This window comes from Lemur catta, chromosome 25, assembly GCF_020740605.2.
Source record: "Lemur catta isolate mLemCat1 chromosome 25, mLemCat1.pri, whole genome shotgun sequence".
In the NCBI taxonomy this organism is placed as follows: domain Eukaryota; kingdom Metazoa; phylum Chordata; class Mammalia; order Primates; family Lemuridae; genus Lemur; species Lemur catta.
In genome coordinates this window covers 395,022-404,715 of record NC_059152.1, presented here as the reverse complement: position 1 = coordinate 404,715, position 9,694 = coordinate 395,022, and the positions used below count along the sequence as shown (strand labels likewise).

Sequence of the window (9,694 nt, the reverse complement as noted above, 5' to 3'; positions counted from 1 at the left end):
TAGTCCGTGCTGAGAAGGCGACGCCGGCATTGATCTGGCAGCTGCTTCTCACTGTCCTGTTTGGATCCTAAACGTGCAAATGGCTCCTTCCATACGTTCACCAACGATCCCTACCAGCTGCTTGAGGGTGGCTTAACCAGGCAAAGCCCTGGCTTTGGAACCGGGAGGCTAAGTTTCTAGCCCCAGCCCTGACGCTAACTAGCTTTGTGACCTTTGAACCAGCCACGTCACCTCTCTGTGACTCAGTTGATAGGCTGAGTCACATTAGACAATCCCTTTACTCCCTTTCTGTCCTAGGAGCCTAACATTTGCACATTTTAAAACAATTATATCTTTGGGGCAAAGTATGAACACTCCACTCTCCGTAGCAGTGTATCAGGAGCTGGCAGATGGGGACAGAAGACGTCAAATCTCCATCCGTACGAGAAACAGACAAGTAATTAGAATTACTGCCCTTGCCTAACTCGTCGGATCCACCATCCATTTTCCACAAACACTCGTACCGAGCAGAGAGCCCCGACTTGCTCTTCTCTCTCAGATTTCCCTCCCTCAGCTCCTCTGCTGACCAACTTCTGCTGACACTGAACCGTATTCCAGGGCTCAACTTCAAAGCCACTTCCCCCAGGAAGCCTTCCTCCAACATCCCCGCCAGAAAAAAGAAATCTCCCTCATTTGCATTCTTCCCCCATTGTGCTACTTTCTATTAGGTCATTTAACTCTTTCTACTGTGTTTCACAGGAAGGAGGGACATTTTCCAACGTTTCTGGGCTTCGCAGCAGGAAAACCCAGAGACACCATGAAACCCCACCCCCTAGGCTCTTGCTGATGTTCTGCTTAGACACGGAGCAAATGTGCAGGGACTTCTCTGACCAGTGTCACTATTCAAGGCAGGGATATCCCAGAACCATTAACAAAGTCACATTCTATGTCTTGCATGAGTCCCATTCACTTAGAGCCCCGTGCCCAGATGTGGTTCTGTCCCCAAAGGTGAAGCAAATACCCAGCAGACAAGCTGGTGGAGGGCTTAGACGTCTGATTTGATATCTCCAGGGAAGTTGCCTTTTAGCCCCATTTTTTTTCTTTCTTTCTCTTTTCTTAGTTATTTCTTTCCTTTTTTTCCCTCCCTCCTTCCTTTCTTCACTTTTTTCATTCATTCATTCATTCATTCATTCATTCATTTATTTATTTATTTATTTATTTATTTATTTATTTATTGAGACAGAGTCTCACTCTGCTGCCCGGGCTAGAGTGCCGTGGCGTCAGCCTCACTCACAGCAACCTCCAACTCCTGGGCTCAAGCGATCCTCCTGCCTCAGCCTCCCGAGTAGCTGGGACTATAGGGATGTGCCACCATGCCTGGCTCATTTTTTCTACATATTTTTAGTTGGCCAGATAATTTCTCTCTATTTTTAGTAGAGACGGGGTCTTGCTCTTGCTCAGGCTGGTCTCGAACTCCTGACCTCGAGTGATCCTCCCGCCTCGGCCTCCCAGAGTGCTGGGATGACAGGCATGAGCCACCGCGCCCGGCCCACTTTCTTCTTTCATTCTTCCTTCTTGTCTCCTTTTTTTTTCCACACAAAATGACCACAATCATGGTTCCACCGCTGCATTTTGGATTCTGCCCCGTGAGAAGAGGAAGTCAAACCCTGTGAGCAGCCGACACAGTTGGGCTCCAGCTGATTTCACCGACTAGTTTAAAGGTTTCTCGAGGCTGCCGGTCCACCTCCCGAGTCGCCACCGTGGAATTTGCTACACGGCAGCAAAAGCGACACACAAGCTCAAGACCCAGCAGCCAAGAACACGTGGACTTTCTGCATTTTCAATTATCGAGGCCAAAATGAATCACTTGCTTTCTTTTCTTTTTTCTTTTGGAAACAGTTTTACTTCCCATTTCCTCACTGGACACATAATTTTGATTTATAAACCCAACAGCCCTGAGTAAAAGGAAGTTTGAAACAAAGCCGATGCCCTGCCCTGAGTTGTTTTTCTCTTTTCCCCCCACAATATTTTCAGAAAACACTCCGGCCTTTTTGGAAATGCAAATCCAGCTTGTGCCTAGCAAACCTCGCGAGCAAACCTCAGGGCTCCCCGAGGCCTGAGTCCTTTTCCTTCAAGGGCTTCGTCTGATAAATTCCACTGCATCCCGCCCCAACGGCAAAGCACTTTCAACTGGGGTAAATCTGTCTTCCAATATTACGTCTTGTAAATCTCACTTTGCAGGGGTATTTACAATCCGGCTACTGCATTGCTCTCTTTATTGACTAGAAATGAATAAATCAGTTTTCCATTTCTCTCCATCCTCCGCTGCTGATATTTTGATTTGGGGGCTGCTCGGGGGTTTCTGATCACAGTACATGATTATAAAAACATCTCTTGACCTTAAAATTATTTAAGAAACAGACAGTGGAATTTATGTCTCTTTTTCCCAGCTTCTTAAAACCAGTCTATGTTGGAATGGAAGGATGACTATTCGATGGGAAATTTGCCTCGACAGCCTAAAAACACCAAAGCCATCCCGCCGTGCCCGGACGCTGCAACGGATTTTGATATAAACAACATCTACGGAGTGCGTATTATGTGAGCATGGATTAACTCAATGAATGCTCGCAATAATCCTTTGTGGCAACGCAATTTTCTTCATCTTACAGGTGAGGAAACTGAGGCACTGAAAAATTGAATAACTTGGCAAAGGTCACATGGTCAGCAAGTGGCAGAGCTCGGGGACAAACCCCAGACGGTCTGGCTCCAGCATCCTGGCTCTGAACCGCTATCCCAAGCTGTCTCTCCGGTTTTAAGTGCTCAAGAGTGCAACCCCGATTCTATGTTTTCGAACATAGCACTTAACAAGTAATCATGCTTTTCAGTCTCCAGGCCATTGTCTCATTTTTGCCTCAAAACCTAGATGGCAATAAGCAAACCGAGGCTGAGAGAAGTTTAGTAACTTGCTCAAGACGAAACGGTAAAGCTGGTTTCCGCGCCCCCATCCTCTGACTCCCAACATGGTACCCACCCTGAGGCCCCCATTTCCTCATCTATATGCAAAACAGCCAGAGAATCTTCCAGTTCTCAGAAGCCCTGGGTCTCCGAAGTAGCTATTCTTTCACTTATCTGTTGAACCCCTTCCCCAGGCTGCAAACTCCACAACAGCAGGGGCAGGACCGACCTCGTTGGCTCCTCTGAGCCCCGACCCAGCACAGAGTAGGTGCTCGGTGAGTATTTGCTGCAGACACAATCGTGCCAGGCACAGGGCTGAGTGCTGGGATGCAAAGCTGAACCCAGCTGGCCCCTACGTCACAGGTGAGACCCCGAGAGGCCCCGCGCAGCTACGTGGCCCCCGAGCCCACGGTCATTATGTGGACAATGGCCCCCACTGTGCCGAAGGCCACGGGAGATAATTGAGCGTGACGTGAGTTATGTGTCCCAAGCCAAATGGCGTCAGGGTCGATTACTCTATTTTAGAGGCTGCAGCAAAGAGGACCATTTGCAATGTGGGGCTCTCATCATTAAAACAACATTGAGAGGTTTTATTTTAATCTAAACAGTGGGCTTCCAGCACGGGACGGCTATCAGAGTATAACACCCTGTGCACTGAATGCACCTCCCAACACTCACCTCGGCTTGGAGAACCCGGGGAACGTAGCTGTGATTAATAGAAGCGCCACGTACGATCCGTTTAACCCGGTCCTGAGACACACTTGACTGGCTTTTCATTTCCAATCCGACAAACTGAAAGCAAGTTTGCTTTTTGTCTTCTCTAACATCTCCAAGAGATGAGAGAGTGATTTTTATAGTGCTGGGATTCGGGTTTGAAGCTCAGCTTATTTAGGGTTACCAGATAAAATACAGGACACCCAGTGAAACTGAAATCTCAAATAGCCGACAAATTATTTTTCATGTGAGTATGTACCGTGCAATATTTGAGATCCACTTCTACTTAAAAGGAAGTATTTGTTGTTTGTCTGACGTTCAGCTTTATGTAGGTGTCTTTTATTTTTATCTGCTAAGTATAGAAACCCCAAACTTATTTCCAAAATTAATAAAAGTGAAAATTTTCTTTACATGAATGACCTTGCCTATATGGAGTCGGATAAGATACGGAAGCCAAGGAAGAGCGGGAAAGTAGACCCTGACTTAGGTCTGTCTTTTTGAGGACAAAGACGCATTGCCCCAGATGTTGCACCTGCCGTTCATTCTTGGGTGCACCCCGGTGAAGGGCATCTGGGGTATTTGAGGGTCGTAGTTAAGAGGTGGGCTCCGGACTGGACGTCTGGGACCGCAATCCAGCACCCATCTTCCTAGCTGTGTGACCTCAGGCGTGTTACTTTCATTTTGCCTCAGTTTCCCCATGTGTACGATGGAGATTAAAATCGTACCTATCTCCCAGCGAGTTTGAAGACAGATGACAATGGAAAAACCTCAGTGAGAGCAGCAGACATTGTCCCCCAAGAAACAAAGCAGACAGGAGACCCTAGAACACAGGGCGTGTGGGAGCATCCAGAGAACTGTCTTCTCGGACCTGCAGACACCAAGGATGGCAGGAAGAACAGAACACCCCCCCACCCCACTCTGGGAGAAAAGCTAGATCCTCAGCCCAGTAGGGAAAGAGCAACGTTCTTAACTGCCACTTTTTTTTTTTTTTTACAAGGGAAGAGAGAAATTGAACCTCTTTTGCATCTGTTAGCTCACACGAGCCTAAGACCAAGCCCTGGAATCGACGCTGCTGTGCCCATTATAGAAATGAGGATGGGGGGGGGGCATGAGCCTCTAGAAGCTGGAAAAGGCCGGGGCTGCTTCTCCCAGAGCCCCCAGAATGGACCAGCCTCACTGCTGACACCTGGACTTCAGCCCCGTGAGACTGACTTTGAACTCCTGTCCTCCGAAACCACAAAATAACAATTTTTTTTGTTGTCTTAAGCCATTAAAGTTTTCGTATGACATCAGCAATAGAAAACTAATGGAACAATTCAGAAAGTGTTGCAAATTAGAGAGCTCGCTCAGCGCTGGGGACCCTAAAATCGGTACAATGTAATCCCTGCTGTCGATATTTTTGGTAGGAGCATTACATTTGGTGATTAGCGCGTGTCAATCGTCAAACCTCAACAAATACATTGCAGAGCTCGAAACCACCAGAAAAAAGTAAGGAAAATGCCCAGGAAGAAGAGCAATTTTGACTTGAGTGCAGAATTTAAATTCTGAGCTACAAGTCTGGATAGAGGAGGCTAAGAAAGGAATATTATCAGATTCGATAATTGCTATATTAAGGAATACAAAGAGAACATGAATTCAAAACACGACTAGCCAAAACGGCATCCCTTTCTAGTCAATCCCAGTGGTGTTAAAACCACAAGGATCCCTCTGTATCGTGTAAATCTAGCTAACAGTGGCTACAGTCTCACTGTGGTCCAAAAGCCTTTGATCGTCCACACCAGGCCATCCTTCCTCCAATCCACCCTCCGCAGTGTAACCAGAGGGGAAACACAGATCTGATCATTTAACTCCTAGCTTCAAAGACTCTCAATAACCCTAAAGCACAGTCTCCATCTCTCCTATTTTCCCCCAGCTCTGTCCGTACTTCAGTTTTACAACTTAACATACTACACAATCTAATTCACCTTTGTCTTCCCACTGCCTCACGCAGTACCTGGTACAGGGTAGAAATAGTGCATTATGATAATCATGGCATTATTTACTTGTAAGTGGCAGAAACCAAAATCAACCTTGATTGAGCGAAAAGTAAAATTGGGCTTGTGTACGTGGGCAGAGTTATGGTGTGGTTTTTGGAACCATCTGCTCATCTTCCTTGTGTGTTTATGTGTTGGTTTTTGTCTGCAGACAGGCGCCATGCTGGGGAGAAGACGGTCGTAGGTAACCCCACGCTTGTACCCTCCCAGCGGATAGTGGGTGTCTCTTTGCTACTATGACCCTGCTTTAGTCACAAATCCATCCTTGACCAGTCATCACAGTGGCCGAGTCTGGACTGTCACCCACTTCTTTGGCTGGGTTGAGGGTGGGACATAGCTATGACAGACCCTGCTACAGACCACCGGAACCTTGCACAACTGGGGGAGGAAATTTCCCAATATGTGATAGAGGTACCGAGCCGACAAAAATAACAGATATCCATTAAACTCAATAAGCTTTTATCAATGGACAAATAAAATCAATGCTCTAAGAGAGCGTATCCACATAGGTACAGAAACCACGTTGATGGGGACTGAATATCGCTGTATGTTTGGATTTGACAATTAACCCCCCAAAAAAGTTTTACTGGGGACGATACTGCAGGAAGAGCTTTCCTCATGGAAAAACATCTGCTGAGAACACTCCAAACAACGGCCTTCGTCAGCCAACACCGCCATGAGCTCATGGTTTCCGCGAGACAAACAGCTGAACTTGAAATGTTGTTATTAAAGTGTCTCCCTTTTGGTCGATACTCTGGGTTCAAACAAACACCCTTTCCCTGGGTTAGAGAGTCTGAGTGCGGAGAGGTGACTAAGGTTTGACTAAGCAATTCAAATCCGATCCAAATGCCTCTGAGCATTCGATTCCAGCTGTCGGGGGAGAAAAAGGCATTTATGAGGCAGAAACGATGGGGTTCAGGGGCTGAACTTGGCAGCCTGCTCAGCCACCTCCGAATGGACCTTCCAGATGAGCTCGTACGGTCACAGAGTTCACGGAGGTGTTAAGCACAAAAGCATTCCTGGAAAAAAGAAAAAGTTCTTTGGAATGCAATGCGAATTTGGAAATGACACTTATTTGCAAAGTGAGGGAAGCCTGAAAAGAGAGATCCAGGGGCCGCCGTCCTGCGGCAGGGACGACAGCATCCTCGGGCCACAGAGGACAAATCCCGGCAGCGATGCCCTTGTTTGGGGGTGGCCTTGTCTACAGGCCAGTCTAGTCCCCAGGGGCCCCCCGCAGCCACCAAGAGAAGAAAAGACACTCAGCAAAGGGACAGATGTCCTGACTCACCAGTCTCGTCCTGCCCAGAGCCTTAAAACTTTATGTAGTCAGAGAACAATCAGAGGCAAAGTGTATTTTCATACAATATTCCCAAAAGCCAGACATTTTCTACAAAATGATTTGCTCACGATGATAGATGTGGCCATCTTGAAAGACATTTTCCAGAGTGTATCTCCACCAGTTATCCTTAGTACCTTTCCACGACGGTGGCAATAGAGGTGGGTAATACTCTCTCTGAAAAACCCACTTTATTTTGTCTGTTCGTTTCTTGCGAAATGTGGGTCACTGGGTTCCTCCAAGGGTATCGCAGACCACTGTGGTTGAGAACTGAGCCTTTATCCATGGTAGACCAGACTTCCAGTCCCAGCTCTGCCATGCATTAGCTCCGAGACCCTGCACAAGTTGCAGAATCATTAGGTCAGGAAACAACATAGACAACCGCTCTGCTTCTAGAGCAGGTGGTGATTTCAGGGGGAAAAGCCCAACACAAAGATTTTGAAGGATTTTTCAAAGGCCACACTACGAAAGCCTTGTCCTATGCAAGACCCCAGCAAGGGGGGGAGTTAGAACTTATCTCTACTGGTGATGATTCTAGGTGAATAACCCCTGTGGGTAGTTATCACTGCTAGGGAATGGAAATGCATGTGTTTTTCCTCAATAACTGAGGCAAATCCTTCGGGGAATAAGGCAGGCAGGAAGGCAATGCAGGGAAGGAGGTGAGAGAGGGAAGAAAAAAACCTGAAGACCTTTAGCAGGACAAAGACTCGCTTTTTGAATATTGGGAGTAGAGTGGCAAGACCCCATTTATGCCTTCTCAGCTGCTGCCCGCTGTGATTAACAACACAGCACAGCCGGTCTCTGTGAAAGAGATCTTCTTTCCCAGCTTTGGGTACCATGTTGGGGACAAGATTTGAGACTTGGGTCCCATTGGCTTTCTTGGTTAAATGTGATGACAAATATTATTTACGTCTGTCACGAATGCTGGTCTCCATCACTCTCCTGCAGTGTTTCCATGGAAATGTGGCTCCCTGTTCCTTTCTAACATGGGACAACCACCCCGGCCACACAAGGTGCCCCATCCTCACAACCCCATTCTTATTGCCACCAAAGTTGCCCTTGTCCTTCCCCTAAGACCTGCACCAGCTCACCAGGATTTCAGGACAGATCTTGAGCCAATCCAAGGCCCATCTCTTGTGACCAGACTGTTGGGATCCGGTGAGAAAGAGAAGAAGAAAGGAAGTGCGACCCCCCGCCCCAACCATCCCTCCGTTCTCTTACTTATAACTTCCTTACTCACCATCCCTGGGTCTGGGCGTATCAATCATGTCTCAGAAGATGATAAAACTACAGGAGTCAAGACAGTATGGTATTGCCATAAACATAGATAATACACATAAATGACAGAGAAATAATCCCTCAATTTAGAGTCAGTTGATTTTCAATAAAGGTGCCACGTCTTCTGCTCTTGATTTTCTTTATTTCTACCTTTACCTTTATCATTTTCTTCCTTCTTGTTTCTTTGGGTTTGCTCCCTGCTATTTTTCCAACTTTATAAGCTGAAAAGTTAGCTCATTTATTTTTAATCTTTATCGTTTCATATTATTTTTGAAGCTATAAATTTTTCTGCTTAACTGCTTCCACAAATGTTGACATATAATGTTTTCAATAATTTAACATATAAATTATTTTGAAATATTTAGCATCCACATATATAAGATATAGTTTAGCTCTTTTTTGTAATTTATGTTTAATTTTATTGCATTTATGCTCATAGAAAACTTAGTTGATGAAATTGATTTATAGTTTATTTCTGTAAATGTCCCATGTGTGCTTGAAAATAATGTGCATTCTGTTGGATATAGAAATTTATGCATGTATATTTGTATATATATTAGCAAGAGCTTATTTATTATATTGTATTGGTCAGATCTTTGGTCCCATTGCTATTTTTGTGTGTGTGCGCTTGATTTATGGTTTTTTGAGAGGTGTGTATAAAATCTCCAGCCACACCTGTTGATTTACTTATTTCTTCCTAAAATTCTGGTTCTTGATATTATTTACAGCTGTGTTATTAGGTGCATAATAGATTAAAATGGTTTTATGTCTTTTTGTTCTATTGCTCCATTTACTATATATTGCATTCTTCTTTGTCCCTTTTTAAATTTTTGGTTTTCATTTTTATTTTTCAGTTATTAAGATGTCTACCACAGATTTCTTTCAACTCATATTTTCCAGATGTCTTTTTTTATTTTTTACCTGTGTCTTTTATTTTATGATACCTCTGGAAATCAACATACTATTGCATCTTTTTAAAATCCAATCCGTCTCTTTCAATAAATGTGTTTTACTCATTACATTTAATGTATTTTTTTTACTTATATCTGTTCTTTCATTTTATATTTCCCATTTACTATATATATATATTTTTTTTGCCTTCTTTTGCTCCTTCCTACTTTTTATTGAATAAACCAATCTATTTTTCCTTTTGGTTTAAAAGCCACACATTCTATTTCTGGTCCTGTAGTAATAGTTCTTAACCCATATACATCATTATTGGCTTTTATTTATTTAGTAAATTTAGCAACATCTAGAAGTGACATTCACATTGGTAACAGCCCCGACACTGGCCAACAGAACAATGGTCGGTTAGTGCACTCACAGGCAGGTGCCAGGAAAATATCAGGGCTGTGGGCTGCACTGTGTCCCCCCAAATTCATATGTTGAAGTCCTAACC

General features: G+C 44.7%; 1 long non-coding RNA gene across 1 annotated transcript in view; it reads right to left on the bottom strand.

The window, feature by feature from the left end:
* Positions 1–7,303: 7,303 nt before the first annotated feature.
* Positions 7,304–9,694, bottom strand: part of LOC123627436 — a 52,353-nt gene continuing 49,962 nt past the window's right edge. The window contains exon 3 of the long non-coding RNA XR_006731288.1: positions 7,304–7,353. This is a non-coding gene — a long non-coding RNA (uncharacterized LOC123627436). The remainder of the gene's footprint in view (positions 7,354–9,694) is intronic.